This window comes from Cibotium barometz, chromosome 26, assembly GCF_041138505.1.
Source record: "Cibotium barometz isolate CiBa-2024 chromosome 26, ASM4113850v1, whole genome shotgun sequence".
NCBI lineage: Eukaryota > Viridiplantae > Streptophyta > Polypodiopsida > Cyatheales > Cibotiaceae > Cibotium > Cibotium barometz.
The window spans coordinates 6966212-6984765 of record NC_141071.1 but is presented as its reverse complement, the minus strand read 5'-3'; positions in this window follow the sequence as shown (position 1 = coordinate 6984765).

Here is an 18554-nt window from a genome sequence, read left to right as displayed (position 1 = left end):
AAGTTTGGTGTCTTGTTTTGATCTTTGGAGTGAACTTATTATAGTGCTCCTAAAGGGCACTAGGGCGTATGAAGCTAGATTGCAACAATTCTTGGAGTTAGCACTCCAACTCTGATTCCATTACCTTTGATAGGCTGTATGAAACTTGCTCGGTGAACCCAAACCGAGGAGGAGGTCTATCTTGTGGTCCTCCCTCAGTCCAGATGGGGGGAGCTAGGGAGGGAGATCGTTCCCAAAGAAAAATCTTCTAGAACTTTTCAAAGAGATCCTAGTACTTCTCGAAAGCACTCGCCATACCATCTGGGTAGTCTTAATATAAGTCATTGCACATTGTGCACCTTTCCGTATTTCTCATTTAGCCTATAAAGTGGCTTATGAGAGGAAAGTTTGGGATGCATCTATGTTGTGTTGCTACTTTGATCTCCACTCCAACAATTGGTATGAGATCAGGTTCTCTTTACCCTCGGTCCCTTGTCATCTTATCCTCGATTGTAAGATACCCCTGTACCCTTCCATCCTTCGTGTGGTAGGGAAGGGATCTCACTAGTAAGTAGCACCCCAAGATATCTTATGAAGATCACCTAATCGGGAGACAATTCTTGACTATCTGATATACAAATACATTCATGGTCTTGGGAGTCTTACCTATTAGTTCTTCTTCAGATAGAAAGTACCCAACTGATTAGGTCCACCCTACTACCCACTTTCCAGATTTGGGATACAATCAACTATGAGGTTTTTTAATTACTAAGCACATTTGTTGGTACTAAAGGTGCATCACATAATAGAGTTCCTTAATTTAATTCCCTTCACAGGTTCCTTTATCCCTTAATGCCAACAAATCATTTTAAAAACAATACATATATAATCATATAATTGAATTACAACACAATCTGAAAGAAAAACATCCCTCAACGCATTGAGCTACATACAATCTAGGCTTCGTAACCGTCGTGGCAATAAGCTATCACATATTAGTAAGGTGAAATGTCCCCTCACTCACCTATACTAACATGAAACTTAACCATCATAAGTAGTTGCCCCAACTCTGTAATACTCAGGAGCTGGTTGCCCTGGGTGGGGGAATATCGAGTTGCCCCAAACCAATCATTTTGGAATGGTTATTCCCAAGAGAACATGTCCCTTATAAAATTTTACAACAATTTTAGAATATGTTACCAATCTTGTCGAAATCTTACATCCAGCAATCATGCAACAAAGATACTCACATGAGAGAGAGAACATTTTCTATTTAAACAAAAATTCCTTAGATAAATGCACCAGACAATCCCTTTTCTAATCAAAAACTATTAGGGTTGGTCCCACTTACACGAGGAGGTGGAGGTCCAATACTTGTGATTACCGAAAGGTGAGTTGGTCCTCCACTTCCTTGGGAGACATTTACAGCTATTGCTATATGAGGCTCGATTGTATCCTCATCATGGTGAGCTACCCTTCTTCGGACGCCCACGTCCTCCAAGTTCTGCACGTCCTCTATGAGCCATTATTCTTTGTCGTGGTTGAGCCTTTGCTTATTGCCGAGAATTAGCTCACACGGCTTGAGAGTCGAGTGGAAATCCTCTCTTAGGTAGAATATATTGAGAATCCTTTTGGAGATAAACCTCCAATCTCTTAGTTTCCACTAGGATTTATTAATAATCAAGTTATAGTTATTTTCTTTATCCTAGTAGTGAAAAATGGGAGAAAGACCTTGAATGACTAAGAGAGAGAGATATGGGAGCGGGAGAGCAAGAGAGGTGGAATTTGTTGGAGACTAAACTGGGAGAGGGAGTGAGTGAGAAAGATGAGGAATGAACGTCATCTACTGGGGTAATGGGAGGGGGAGAGATTCAATGGGATGACAGCACGGCTATTGGGAGGGTTTAAAAGAAGGCGGATGAGGGAGCGGGTGGCAAGGGAGCGAGACAAGGACACGGGCGCTGAGGATAGGGAGACTGAGTGAGGAGAGATAATGCGTAAGTGATAGGGGAGTGAGGGTGGGAGAAAGTGGGTCGTACCCCAGGGTCACCAAAGGGAAGAGAGGGGCTATGAGTGCTGGAGAGGGATGTCGATACACCAAGGATGGCGAGGGGGTGTGACTGGGCATGCTAATAAAAAGGTTGTGAGGGGGGTGCGAGCTAGCAAGCAGGTGAGGGGGTTACGAGACGCCAATCACGTCTACGTAGCAATTCATCTGGCCAATAGAAATAAATGAATAAAATATATCAAAGTCCCACGACAATAAGAATCCAACGGGGAGAGATAGAAGGAGATGCAGGTAAAAATGGGGTACCTCCTTTCTTTATAAAAAATAAAGTTAAAAAACCATGTAATTGTTTTTTTTTTAATTTTACATCCTTCCCTCCTTAAAGAAATTGAGATGTCCTCATCTCGAAAGTAAGTAGGGAAAATCTTTATATAACTTAGACTCATCTTCCCATGTAGCATATTAAGCTGGGAAGTCTTTCCTCTGAGCTAAATGTTCCCTTATGAATCTATTTCTCAGAGTCCTTTCTCTAGAACTAAGGATTCTATCGGGTTGAATTTCCAAGGTAATTTGGGATGGCATAATGATTTGCTCATCATCTAGTATATGGTTAGGACTAGATACATAGGCTTTCAAAAGGCTTACATGGAATACATTATGGACTTTAAGATAAGGCGGTAGCAATAGCTCATAAGCTTGGTCATTGATTCTTTTGGTGATAACATAAGTCCCACAATAGCGAGGGCTCATCTTTTTGTACTTTCCTAGAGATATAGAGCCTCTTTTTGGACGTATCCTTAGAAAGACCATATCTCCTTCTTTGAATAGTTGTGGAGTTCTTCTGGCATCAACATAATGCATTTGTCTATCCTAAGCAGCCTTAATCTCCTTTTGGACAGCTTTCACTTATTGATCCATGTAATCCAACATTTGTTTTTAGAGGTCTCTACTCTATTCGTTGGATTATACCAATTTAATGGTGTTATACAATCTTGACCATATAAAGCCTTGAAAGGGGATATACCTATATTCCTATGATGGGCTGAGTTATAGGCAAATTCTACCAATGGTAGGTAATGCAACCATAGCTTTGGTTCGTGATTGCAATAAGCCCTGAGTATGTCTTCTTCAAAGACTTGATTTACCCTTTCAACTTGACCATCTAATTCTGGGTGATAGGCTGTGTTGAAGTTTAACTGAGTTTCAATCCCCTCAAAAAGAGCGGTCCAAAACCAAGAAGTAAACTTTGCATCCCTATCAATCACAGTCCTTTTCGACAAACCATGCAGTTTAAATATCTCCTTGATAAATATTCTTGCAATGTCTATTGCCTTGAAGGTCTTTTTGATATGAATTAAATGGGCTACTTTTGTCAATCTATCTACCACCACCATGATAGAATCATAACCCCCTTTAACAAAAGAAAGGCTTGTGACAAAATCCATACTAATACATTCCCACTTCATCTTTTTCTTTGGCATTTTTACTCTTCCAGCCTTGTTTCTCTAACAAGCTAAGCATTGTGTGACATACCTGAGTACATCCTTCTTTAATCCTGGCCAGAAGAAACTCCTTTGTAGAACATTCAGGATCTTCACATATCCTGGATGTCCGGCAAATGGTGCATCATGACCTTCATGTAGGATTCAATCTTTTAACTCTCTAATGTTTGGTATGCACATCCTTAGTTGATAGAATAAGCATCCATCACTAAGAGTGTAATCCTTGATTATTCTACTCTCTTTCTCAGAGTGATTTGTTTGGGCCATAAGTTGTAAAATGTGTCCAAAGTACTCATCCAAGGCTATTTTTTCCTTCACTTCCATAAGTAAAGGGTTTCTTGGCATAGAGATTGCAGCCACAAAGGACTTCCTACTCAATGCATCTGCAACTACATTATCTTTTCCCTGTGTGTATTTAATTTCAAGGTCAAATTTTGATAAGATCTCTATCCAACGCCTTTGTCTCATGTTGAGATCTGACTAAGTAAAAATCCACTTTAATCTCTTATGATTTGTAGTAACATGAACCTTCTGCCTAGTAGGTAGTGTCGCCATAACTTAAGAGCATGAATTACAGCCAAAAGCTCTAGATCATGATGAGTAGCATAGTTTCTCTCATAATCCTTCAGTTTCCTTGAAGTGTAAGCTAATGGTTTCTCTTCTTGGGTACGGTACTCTACCAATAGCCAAACCACTAGCATCAGTGTTATCACTTCAAAATTTGCATCAAAATTTGGTAGTTGAAGGATGGGTGAAATTGGGAGAGCCACCTTGAGTTTATCAAAACTTTGTTGATGCTCCTTGGTCCAAACTATTTTTGTATTCTTTTTAAGTAGTTTGGTTAAAGGTATGGCTATCTTTGCCGCATATTCCTAAATAAAGATACGGTACCACCCTGTAATCCCAAGAAATCCTCTAATCTCCTTGATGTTGGATGGTTGAGGTCATTCCACTATAATCTGTACCTTTGCTGGATGGTTGAGGTCATTCCACTATAATCTCCTTGGATGTTGGATGGTTGAGGTCATTCCACTATAATCTGTACCTTTGCTGGATCTACTGAAATTCCATCCTTAGAGACAATGAATTCCAAATATTCAATTTTGTCTGTAAAGGAAGGTACACTTACTCTTTTTAGCAAAGAGTTGGTGTTCTCTTAGAATTTCTAGAACTTCTCTAAATTGGGCTTCATGCTCTTTCTCATCTTTAGAGTAGTTGGGCTCCATGAAGTCCATCTAGAAGTTCATCAATTCTAGGAATTGGATATTTATTCTTCATTTATGAATTGATTTAGGCCCTTATAGTCAATACATAACCGTAATTTTCCATCCTTCTTCTGATGAAATTGGATTGGGGCTCCCCAAGGCAATACACTTGGCCTGATGAATCCTTGTTCTAACTTTAGCTAGAGTTGTTCCTTGAGTTCTATTGATTCTGGGACTAACATTTTATATGTTGTTTTCACCACCGGTTGAGCTCCATGAATAAGCTCAATCTCATGGTCGATTTCCCTTTGTGGAGGCATCTAGGTAAGCTCCTCCAGAAAAAGATCTTTGTAATCCTTCAGCCAATCAGGTTCACTCTGAAACCGGCCTCTGGTAGAAACCAAAGTGCGGTGGACTAGCAGTCACCCGTCCACTTGTAGTCTAGATATGAAAACAAAATAGATTGGAGCTAGAGTGCCCAAATCTGAAAACAAAGCGACACCTATTGGCCCCAAAGCTTGGCGCCCCTTGCGGTATTTCTTTATTCAATTTCAAAAGTATGAAAGGCTGAGTATAACAAAATCACCCAAGAGATTACACCTGTATGTCCAATCTGACAGCCCACAATACCTCTTAGCACAGAGGATTCACACACACAAATCTGTGTCTCATAGCAACACTCTGTGCCTCCCTCTGATCAGCCAAGACCATTAAGCAGGGCAGCCATGAGCATACATCTGGCATATCTCAAGCACATGATTCAACATCTCAGCTCATACATACATCCATTGTTCAATCTCTGTCTCCACCCCTTTTCAATCTGCCATACCCCTCCTCTCACAAGGGGCCAGATAGCTCAAATCTGCAACAACAGACATAAGGCAATAGAAAGAGAGATAGATGAACAAATGCAGAGCTTACCAAAATCAGCTCGTGGATCTGCACACCGGAGGAAGTAACGGTACCAATCTGTACTTGCAGACACTTGTTTCAACAACCGTGCTTCACACGTGTGAGTGTACTTGTTTCAACAACCCTGCTTCACACGTGTGAGTGTACTTGTCTGTACCTTCCTCTCTGCATCCACTTCAATGCTATACCTGCAGCCCTTTGATGCTGCACCGACTGTACCAAGAAAACTCTGCCTGTTCCAAGGAGAGCCTGTAGCTGTACGGCTCTGTCTGTACCAGAAAGTACGTCGCCTGTAGCTGTACTGATGCGCCTGCTCCTGCTGTACCCGAGCCCACAGCTTCTGTACCTCCTCAGGCTGTCAGCGTCGCCTGTACCCACAGAGTAAACTGCAACAGAATACAGCAGCCATACTGTACTTGCAGTCGTACAGGGTTGTACCGGCTGCACACGTGGACTGTACGCCTGGTTTGCACAGAAAAACAGCAGCCAAAAATCAATCTTCAGCAGCAGTCGACTTGCTCTCACGTTTCTTCTCCACGCTTCCTCATGCACGATTCTCCAAAAGCTATAGAGAGAGAGGAGAGAGAGGCATGCACTCCAAAAGTGGAGTTGCCCCCTCCCCATATTAATCCTAGGGCCCCAACTTTAATAAATATTAAAGTTCCCTAGGGGCCACTAAGGCCCAGGGACAACCTTCAATAAAACATTAAAATTTTAATGTTCTAGTTTCCCCCTTCACACCTAGGGATGTCCACACATCATTATCTCTGTCCGGGCACCCCACATGTGAATCATTTGATATTTTGACTCAGCAACCACCATGCCTACACGTGTACTGTTCCATTTTGACAGGGCCATGACATACCCCCCTCTTGAAAAATGGAAAGCGTCCTCGATTGCATTCTGGTGATACAGCAAAATATCCAAAGTGAAATATTCAATATGGCAAGATCAGCGTCCCAATCTCTCTAAGCCATACACATGTAACATCATTCCCTGCAAACCAATGGCGTAGTAATAGTCCAAGTTGTATACCACTGTGAACCTTACATAACCACAACATAACCATGTGACTAGTAATAGTCCAAGTTGTATACCACTATGAACCTTACATAACCACAACATCCCATGTGACTAGTACACATATATCATAGAAGTCCTATAAACAGATGTACTGTCAGCCATGAGTACCTTCGGATGAGATAAAATCTGCACCAAGCGACCTCTAGATGTCATCTGAGCATGTCTGTATCAAGGGAGTGGAGGTGCTACCCCCCTCTTGAGCATCAGGTAATGCTCCAGACCCATGCTCTGCTGAACCTGAATGAACCACAACAAGAGTCGGCTCTAACTCAAAGGCATCGAGATAAAGCTGCAAAACCTGAGGTGAATCTGTTAAGTCACCTTCCTCCATCCACTTCGCATCCATCGGTGAATAGTTCTTGAACTTCACAAGATAGCGACGGGAAACTTTACCTCGTACCTTTCTTTCCTTATGTGCCAGTATCTGCTCTGGAATCAGAACCTCATCAAGTTCCTCAACTTCTGGCTGAGCCTCATCTGATACATCCTCAGGCACATCCCCACGGAAAGGTCTAAGGAGACTCACATGAAAAGCATTGCGAATCCTCCAGTGATCTGGTAGCTTCAAACGATAGGCTACCTCACCAATCTTTTCCAATACTTGAAAAGGCCCATAATAACGCATGCTCAATTTAGGAAATAAGCGCTCTTTACCCTTCATCTTCTTGAGTCTAGCCTTTTCAAAGCACAAAAGAACCCAATCACCCAATGCAAACTCTAAAGCACGTCTGTGACGGTCTGCGGCTTTCTTTTGCTTCTGCTGAGTTTTCTGGAGTGCTAACTTAACTCTCCGATAAGCTTCATCCATGTTTTCCACATACTAATCAGCCTCAAAGATCTTATCCTTTGTATACAAAATGGGTGGTACCTTCTTCCCTCCTTCCACAATCTCAAAAGGCGCCTTGCCTGTCGAGGTATGTACAGTGTTGTTTTATGCAAACTCCACCAAAGGAAGATACTTTTCCCATTGTTGCTTGTGCTCTGACACATAACACTTAAGAAGATCCAACACTGTAGAGTTAGCCTCTTCTAACTGACCATCTGTTTGTGGATGAAATGACGATGAAAACTTGAGAGTTGTACCCATGTTGTCAAACAATCCTCTCCAAAACAAACTCGTCATCCGTGGATCACGGTCACTAATGATAGACGTAGGCAAGCCATGATACTTGAAGATGTTCACCATGAACAACTTCACCATATGATCCACTTTGATCGTCTTACGCACGGGAATGAAATGAGCTTGCTTACTGAACCTGCATATGATAGTCCAAATGCCATCATTACTTGTTTGTGTCCGTGGAAGATCAAATATAAAATCCATGGCAATGCTCTCCCAAGGTCTATATGGAATAGGTAAAGGCTGTAGTAACCCTGGTGTCTTTTGACGGTCAAACTTTACCTTTTGACATACGATGCATTGCCTCACAAAGGCATCAACATCTCTTCTCAAGGTTGGCCAATAAAAGAAAATCTCCACTGCTGGAGAGAGGGAAGACTCTCTACACTTGTAGCAAGAGTAGCATGATCCGTGTGTAGCTCAATCCAATGGGATTTGTATCCCTTTCGGAGCTAGGGATTCAACCCGTACCGGTGCATGAAAGCTTATCCACGAATGGGAGAGAATGCTATGAACACCACTACCTTGACATAGACTTTACACACACAAGCTCAATCTTGCCATAACTCATTCACTCATCATCCCACTCATTCATGCATCCAATACTAGAAGAAAGCTAAGCTAATGCATACACAAGCTCAAAGCATACTTCATTCTCAAGCACTTACTTCCCTAGCATGCACACAAACCTTGAAGCTTAATGGAACTTGAAATAAACATGCATTCTCATTCACTACTCAAGCAATGCCTTGCCCATGGATAAGCTACAAGCTATGGAGAAGCTTAAGCTTGAATCCACTACCACACAAAGCCTAATAAAGAATCCACAAGCATCAACAAAGAAGCATGCACACTAGAGAATAGAAATGAGAAGAGAGAAAAACATCATCTCATTGCATTGAATTAGAAGAGCATTGCTCATACAATAGTGTAGATGGGGAGAGAGAAGAGCTTGCACCTCTATGAACAAGAGGGAGAGCTAGTCTCAAGAGAGCTCAAGCATGACTTTAGCCCAATGTGTCCATAAGCTCTCAAATGAGCCACTTTTTATACTAAAACTCCCAAAACTTCCCATGTGGGATTATTCTCAAGCCCACTCCCACACTCACCTACAACTTGGAACTCTCTACAAGAGCCCTAAATAAGAATGTCAAGTCTCTTGTTTTCCTGCTTCCATCTTTGTGTTACATCCTTGCATTGATCACCACTCGTCACGCAACATTCCCCCCTTCCTATTTTGCGCACGTCCTCGAGTGCGTAGATACCAAGGAAGAGTAGAATCTCCAGTGTGTACCTGCAAGCAAAACCATAAGTGGTTTGTGTGTTCTTTTTTTTCTTCTTCTTCTTCTTCTTTTTTTTTTGAAAGCAAAAGTACTGACAGACAATAACGAAACAAGTAATTTTACTGAATAAGACATGGCAATAAACGTCCAATTAGCTAGAGGAAGGAAACATTGAAGCAGTGTAGAGATTGAATAGGTTTGTTCAAGCCTTAATAATTACTACCTGCAGCTAACTAAAGTAAAGAATGTTTTATGCCAAATGTTTTGTTATTTTCCTAGAAGGCAAAAGACAACAGTTAATCGAGGGACTATCAACAAGTAGTATACCTAACCTATGCTAAGTCAAAGATGTCGGTTCAACATTAATAAATCTAACATAATTATGTAGTGGCAGACTCTTGATACACTTGCATCCTTGCCTGTAACATTTTTACACTCTACACTCTTCCATTTTTCAGACACTTTGCAAGTCTCTTTGTCATCAGTGATTTGCTGGTAGAGCCATCTTGGTTGCAATGTGCATTGATCGTACTTGTAGGTCACTAGGATATTTGCATTTTATATCAGTGATTCATTATTTGCAGACTGAAAGCATAGGCAGTGATGTATTTGCGATGCTTTCTACCGCCTGAGGATAAGCTTGATGAGACTAACTACCCATTGTGGTCCTATATGACGCGTCATGGTTCCTTGTAGTCCATGTCACCCCTATTACTGTTGAGTCTTGAATGGCTACAATCTACTATGGTTCCTTGTAGCCCATGTCACTCCCATCCATTACTCTCAACTCTCAAATAGACACAACCTACTATGGATGTGAAAGCTTTAATGAAACCAAACAAAGGCTCAAAAGGCATTCACCTTAGTTGGGTTATTCCCTTTGGCTGCTTTGTTCACTTATTTGCAACTTGTAAAGAATTGAAGAGAAAGAAGATTACATATAGTTGCAAGAGTCCAACTGAAGGCTGGATGAAACATCTCTTGGGTGTAAGCAATGGGATACAAAGAGAACTTATCAAGAGGAGGACATAGTTGATTGTTGAGTTTCAAAATCTTATGTTACATTTCAGTAATAACTTGGTTATTGTATTTGTAACCTCTAGTATAGTAAATACAATTTTTAAATTTTTTATTTTGTGAGATGAATAGGTACTTTATTACTGAAAAAACCTTATGTTTGTGATTTGTCTATTGGAGGTGGACTTGTGAAAGGGAAATGGCTCAGCATGACCAAAATATATGCGATACTTTTGTAATGGCGGAACTAAAAGTTCTATTAGGAGAGCGTAAAATAATTACAGTAACGGTAAGGCCATTGGCTATTAGCCTCTAAGATAAGAGATTTCCTTGATATTGAGTTACCCTCCTACTAATTTTTAATTTAAGTTAGATGGTAAGAAGTTGAGGAGAGGATTTGAGAACTCCTTCACCTGCACATATAGTGTATTACCCCTCACATCTTAGAGATTGCAGATTGATGTACTTCATAATTTACTAATGCTAATTGTTTTGGTCTTTCTCCAATTTTTGATTTTCTTTACTTTACAACAATAAAAAAAAGTCATCAAACTATATGATCTATAATAAACTTTCAAATACAATAAAGCTTTGTGATACAATTATTACATTTAATCTACCATGACTTTTAAATGCACTAAGAATTTGTAATTTAAACAAAATCATATAAATCAAAAACATTATAATGTAAAGTTAAAAAGAACATTTTTTATCCACCAGAAAGAAAAAAGTTTATATAGATAGAATGAATGTTTGTATAAGAAATGTAAAAAATTAGCTTCGGTGCTAGCAAAAAGAAAAGAATAATAGAATATTCACACAGACAAAAGAAAAGTATACAAAAAAGATGGCAAAAAAAACTTTACATGGGAAAAGTAAAAAGTTAGCATGGGGAAAGTGAGAACTATTCTGAAACAAAGTTTTGCAAGCTTCTCTGAAGGCTAGATTTGGCCAATTGGCCGGCAGGAGAGATTCATAATTCTTATTTTATCAATGGCTTTGATGCACAAGTAGCTAATGTAGATCTGGTGACTCTGACCCTAGGGCAGTTGGTGGAATCAGAGGGTAAGGGCTGAAAGAGTTTTGGTGGTCTGCAAAGAGAAAAATTAAGAGCAAGAGCAAGTCAAAGAAACATGTATCTGACTCTTCAGATGAGGAGGAGAACGAGGATTCGGATGACTAAGATGAGAGTGCAAAATCGGAGGATGAGTGCTAGGCACAGGTGAAGAGCAAGAAAGCTGAGAAAATAGCTAAGGAAATGGAGGTGGCTATGACTCAGTTGTCCAGTGAAAGAATGGGGTCCCCTCAACAGATCCGGTGTGTGAGATGTTGGAATTAGGGAAGGAACACAATACTGATGCTTGAAGGTATAATGGAGGAAGAGCCCTTGAGCCAGTCACATCGTCGGGCCACCCACCCAGCTGTCACAGTATTCCAAATAGCTGTACACCAATTACTCCCCACAAGAACCATTCAGATGCCCTCCATTCCTACCACAAGAAAATTTTTCTTCTAGGGATATTCCAGGTGCGCCAGCGTACGGTTCCCAATTTTGCATGTTTTTATTGTAATGTACCGAGCCATCAAGTTAGATTGTGAGATCTAGAAGAAGCATAGAGCCAAAGTGGAAGGCAACCAAGCAAGAGCTACAACTTTAACTTTTTGCCCACCACCGGTAGTAATACTATGATTATAGCTCTCGAAGAGCAAGGAATAAGTAAGCAAGTCATCCAGGAGGCAGAGTTATCAGCCATGGCAGTGACAAGATCCATGCAACCTAAGTCTCTGGAGGTGTGGCAGAACAACCAACCTTGGATAAGAAGGGGAAGCAGAAGGATGTCACCTAGAGAACAACACAAGGTTCGAACTTAGGTGTCCAATTGGGTGCAGAAGCAACAGGCTTGGGAGGTTTCCTAGAAGATGCAACCAGTTAAAAGTACTCCACTCAGTTAGTAGAAATCCCAGGTTACAAAACAGTCTTGTGGTCCTACTATAGAGATAAAGGATCTGGAAGAAGAGTTGTCAAAGGCACATAATGTAGTGAATCCTCAGGATGGTGCGGAGGCGGGATGTTCCACAGTATGAACTTTTTGGAGGACCAACAAATCCACATAACGGTATAGCAATTGCTTGCTTTAGTTTTGACATTTTAGAGAAAAATTGGTTCGCCCACCAACAATTGATGCCTCAAGAAGAGAGGAAAGTTTTGTCCCCATTTGGATGCACATTGACAACAAAGTCCGATAGTCTAACCTAGAGAAGGAAACTCCATGATATGATGAGTCCATTACGGTAATCCATGTCAAGTTATGTGGCATGGATATAGCCAATGTGCTATTTGTGGATGGTGTCTCTAGTGTCAATATCATGTCGGATATAGCTGATGTGCTATTGGTGGATAGTGGCTCTAGTGTCATTATATATTGTGTCGGATATAACATGTCAGAAGTTGGGATTGACTCCTCCTCTAGCTCAATCTAAATTGACACAGAGACATTGGCCAAGCTCTCTTACTCTCCTCTGCAGGAGGAGCTCACATCTAAGTGTAAGGAGTACTTGGAGCAGCTCCGGTTGATAGGTCAGTGCAAGGGGCCCCACAAGTCCTCCCAAAGGACAATGGTGATTCGGATTAGGATGCTCAGTCGGGCATGCCACACTAAATGTCCACCTAAAAGTCTTGTCAAGTGTAGGTGGCTACGATGAAGCCAACGTAGTAGAATCCTCAGGGAGGATCCTCTTCTTCTCATCAGTCGACTAGTGCTCTACTGTAGAAAATGGAGCAGCTCGAAAGGGTTCTACATCAAAATTATGATGTGTTGCTACCATTAAGATCGTGTATAAAGAGCAGAGAGGAAGAGCTCCAAAGAGATGGAGGCCTAAATAACCAATCTAAAAGTGAAGCTCCGTGAGAAAAAGCCTTAGACTCAATGGGGTCAAATTAATGAGAAAATTGAAGATATTGAAAAGGCTATTGCTACATTGGAGGAAGCTAAGCAGACTACCCTGTAGTAGATAAACTTGGATATAGCTCCTAGAGCGGAGGTCATACAAACTCATCATGATGTGGACCCATAGATAACCAATCTTACTTAGATAATCTACCAAGGGTGTACTTACATTCAGATATTAACAAGAGAAGTTATCAACACTAGATTGGAAAAGCCAAGGACCTCGAAGTGGATGGATAGTTTTCTTATGCAGCATACAATGAGGCATCAGCCTCTACCGAACCTTTGCCCTGATGTTACTGCTGCTCCTCTTGCTCCGAGTCCGGCTGGTCCAAACAACTAACCAATCTGACCTACTACTCCTACTCTGCAGATGCCATGCTACGCTGCTAATGATGATGGAGGAGTGGAAGACTAGGATCCCTGGAGTGGTGGGATTTATAATGCTCAACTTTGATTTCGACAAAGGAAAATCTATACGTGCATAATAAAATCAAAGGTGTATACATATCAAGTCTAAGCATGCCTAAAGCACAATGCCTAAAGCACAAGTGCATGAGATGATCGCATTCCAAAGCACGACATCCATAGATAATGCATCAAAGGCACATAAGGAAATAAAAAACAATGTAACTTGCAACAATGAATCTCAAGTCCACACAACACCAAAGGAGTTGACAAAGAGCAAAGAGTCAAGTCAAAGAGCAAAGACCAAGAGCCAAGAAGCATCCAACAATGTGAAGAAGAAAAATAAAGACATGATATCGACATGCAGCATGATGAAAGCAACAAGGGATCTTCATCAAACAAAAGGAGATCTCAAGCAAGCATCCACAACAATGTGAAGAAGAAAAATAAAGATATGATACCAACATGCAACATGATGAAAGCAACAAGGGATCTTCATCAAGCAAAAGGAGTTCTCAAGCAAGCAGCAACACTAAGCAACAAAGGAGCTACCAACCACTACCCTAACCTAAATCATATGTTGTAAAAGCCACCAAATGAGTAGGCAAATTGATATGTTTTGAGAACACTCGACTACCAGAGAGTAGCCAAAATAGAACCTTGGGGGAGGGAAAATCAACCTGACCATATCTAAAATATCCTCTAAGCTAGAGAGTAACCAAGGCAAAAGAGGCTCTGAGCTACCTAGTCAAGTTAGAAACGAGGGGGAGGGGGGTGATTATATGTTGTAAAACTCGCATCTAGCCACCTTGCAATAGCCCAAGAAAATGGCACCAAGGGGGGGTGTTGAGAAATGTGGTGCCATTGAGCACAAGAAAGAGGCAGGGAGTGAGTATAAGTAGCCAAGCAAGAGCAAAGTCTAGCATGAAGCCACATGAGCAAAGGAAATTATCCCACATGAGCAAAGGGACCATTTTCAAGCAATAAACATATCACTTGCACTTATCTCAAGTTTCTCTATGTGTCCAAGTTAATCTATCTTAGAGTCTAATTAACTTGAGTGAAATTTAATTAGAACACACTCATCATCATGAGTTCACTTAGGTATCACCCACGTTAGATTAGTCATGTAAACTGTGTTGTCATTATAGTAAGATTAACATCTCATTAGGAAGTTGATTGTCATTAAGAGAGCTTGATCCATGCTTCTCAACAAGGATTGGACTGTCTAGGTTTTATAACCCTCATTCTTCATTAACGGTTATTTCAGTGGAGGAATCTAGAACATCCTCGATCTTAAAATTCCATGGAAGATCCCTTGGATCCTTCTCTTTTGTTTCTTTTGCTCCCTCAGTCCTTGGTCTATATTAGTTTATATATGTATGAGGCTCACTTGGCAATAGTGTTGCCTTTCTTTTGTTACTGTTCTTGCTGAATCTTCTTTTTCCTTTTAATCTTAGGGGATTATAATGTAGAAGATGTCATGCTTGATCTTGCATTTGTTTGGCTTGAGCCCTTATCACAACCTACAACGGAACTTCCTTTTCCTTGTCCAAAGAGGACAACAATCAAGTCACAGTAATAATTCCCAACAATGAGCAGTAACAATGATGCATTCATTGTTACCAATGGCTTGGGAATCGTTACTTATGACGTGATTGTTGTCCAAAGAGGCTAACAATCATGTCACAATAACAATTCCCAAGCCAATGGTAACAATGATGCATTCATTGGAGTATTTGGGTTTGTTGGCTTAAGAGGGCAATCATTGATCAAATGATCAATACCATAGTTCCTACACCATCTATCTAATGGTGGTGGGTTAGCTCTAGGATGTCAGCCACTTTGTGAGGGCCTTGACATTCGAGCTTGCCTTGGTGCATTGATGTCCCTTTCTTAAAAAGATCCTAATGCTACGTACATTAATGTTGTTAATTGGTATGTCTCTAGCAATAAATGTACTAGTTGGGCCATGTAGTGCTCACTCCTTGGTGAGCTTCTAACCACTAAAAGTTTGGCATTCCACATAGAAATATGATGGGTTAGGAGGTTCATCTATGAATGGCTCAGTCTCGTAGGAGTTGTTCTTGGTAGGGCTCGTGAGGTGGTATCATTTGTTAGGCATGGTAGCAGTTAGCTGAGTTATGATTTTCATACCTTCTGCAGTATCCACACCCCATTGATTTAGTTGTGGACATTTATGAGCCATGTGGTTGCCTCTACAAATAGCACACCACATCATTTCTCTTCTAGGAGCCAAATGAGGATGGCTAGTCTCTCTTATAGCAGCCTTGAATACCCCTTTGACTCCTTTGATCACAACATTCATCATCTTCTAAACTCTTGGGCTCTTCAACCTTCTTTGAATCATGGTTCTTAATTCAATTTTGGCCATTGGGTTTGATCTTAGATACTTTATAGAGGGGATTCCTGTAAAGTTATTATTAAAGACTCATCAAAGTCTCAAAGTCTATGGCATCCAAGCAACACTCTACTAGCATTTCATGCCTATTGGCATCTAACACATCATGTAGTTCCTTGGTCCTTAAGACACTTGATGTTCAAGTTCTTGAGAAAATTGATGTAGTATTTCATAGTTTTGTGTTCAAGCTATTATTGGATTGATATAATTATATTATGAAGCTATCCTCTCGGGGGGTGCACTACTACTAAGAAACCCTTTATATCATGTGTGTTCAAGAAGGGGTATTTTAAAAACCCCTTACTTGTGAATTTTTCATGAATAAAATGACCCCCTTTTTCTTTATGGACTTGTGGGTTTTTTTTCAAAATGGATTCAAAAAAACCCCTTTTGTAAATGTATTTCTATAAATTTACCTTAACATTTTGAATTAAAAAACCCCTTCATTTGAACTCACCTGCTATACTTACATATTTAGGTGAACCCCCCGAGGCTATACTTTACACCTATTTTGAAGAACCTCATTGTAAATGCTAGCTTCAAATCTTTCATATTTTCTCTCTATGAATCTTCCAGCATTTGAAACCAGAGCAAAGTGTTGGGTTTCTAAGGTTAAGCCAAAAGCATCTATCTTTGTTCTAAGACGGTCACACTTTCTGCTCTACAAAATTCCTTAAAAGCGACCAAATAAATGTAGGGGTCCTCGATTCCATCGAACTTGGGAAGTAGCTCAGGTAGGAGAGGGTCGTACCATGGGATGGCTATACTACTCTACTTCCTCTCTCATCCCCTTTACAAGTCTAACTAAATTATCATAATGGCGTGTGTAGTTCTTCTCATTTCATGGGTTAAATGAGTTATGGTCCTTGTTGCAGTTGGTTGTTTTGTTATTAGCTTTGGAACCATTGCGCGGTCAGGTGCCTCGATTCATCTTTGCTAGGAGGTACTTGAGTATAGGATGGTCCCACATAATCGTAGGCTAGTGTCCCAAAAGATGCTTCCCTTGGAGCCATTGCAGTCAAGTGCTTGGGTTCATCTTTGCTAGGAGGTACTTGAGTATAGGATGGTCCCACATAATCATAGGTAGGTGGTGTCCCAAAAGATGCTTCTCTTGGTTGCTTAGGAGGTACAAAACCTGAATGCGTCATTGGGTATTCATATACCAGTACTCTAGGAGTTATTGATATCCTTAAGGCTCTATATGCTTGGCTCTCTTAGTTTGGTGAGCAACTTGAGCCCTTTTCAGCCCTTCTTAATGATTCACCAACGAATACTTGGCACCACTAGACTAACGGAAGCTCTACACCCACAACATTGATCTAGTCTAAAGGACTCTTAGTTTGCTTTCGAGCGCTAGAGTTTAGGAAAATCAGTGACGCCAACTCCATGCGTGGTCTAGTGACACTCCCTAATGTTGGTGCATGAGATGAAGTCTTAAATTCGAAGGTCGGGTTAGAATAGGATTAAGCAATTCATGCTTACTTAATTAGGAAAATAACCACTGAAAGTTTTTATTGATTTAAGTATTAGCAATTTCTAGTGAATAAATCCAACTTCATGATTCATGCAAATAAATATATATATTAATTTTAAAAAGTAATAAAAAGGTGACTAATATATATTTCTTTTTCCACCGAAAGAAATCATTGGAACTAAAAGGAAATGGCGTAATCAATGGACTCTCATCCATCCATGGGCTTACTTATGTAAGTCCATGTTGAATGAGGAAAGAATAAAATGTACTTATTGTGAGGACACCAAAAAGGTGAATATGTATACATCCCAAGAGGGTTCCTCAAGCATAATGATCTCAGCATTGCATGATCATGCTTTGACACTTCCTCATAAGGATGATGTGCGTATTTTGAATGCAAGAAAACGCATCAATGATGTTGGTAAAGGGCCTCTTGACCATGGCATAGAGAGCATTGTCCACATGGAACAAGCTCGAATTTTGACATGTATGAAGCTCGTTTATTTCTGTGCTTGTGAAGATCTTCCTTTAGAGAAGTATCCTAGCCAATGCAAGCTATTGCGTGAGCTTGGTACACCAAATGTTCCTGCTTCTGATGAGTATGGTTCATATGTGAACCCAATGTCTAGAAGAGAAATGTTGTTAGCCATTAGAGATCATGTAAAAAAGCAGATGCTAGCAGACATGCATGCAAGTCCTTTTTACTCATTGCTTATTGATGAAAGTACGGACCGCACTATGGAGAAGCATTTGATCATTTATGTCTTGTATGTTGGTAACTCCGAAAAGGGGCGTGCAAAGTGTTCCTTTATTGAGTTGTTACCTGTGGAGAATGCAAATGCAAAGGACATTTATGATGCAATGCGTACATTTATAGAGGACACTGGGTTAGAACTTCAAAAGCTCATTGCCATTGCAACAAATGGAGCATCTGTTATGATTGGGCACAAGACATGTGTAGTTGCACGTTTTCAAGAAGTTATGCCTCATATCATGGGTGTACATTGTATTGCCCATAGACAGGCTCTTGCAGCAAAGGATGGTTTTGTCTCACATCCACATGTTTATGCCTTTGTTGATAAGGTTGCCAATAAGGTGTACTCCTGGTTGGGAAAGTCCGCTAAGAGACATGCCGAATTATGGAAGATCATGAGTGAATATGATATGACGGATATGAAAGCATTACAAATTCA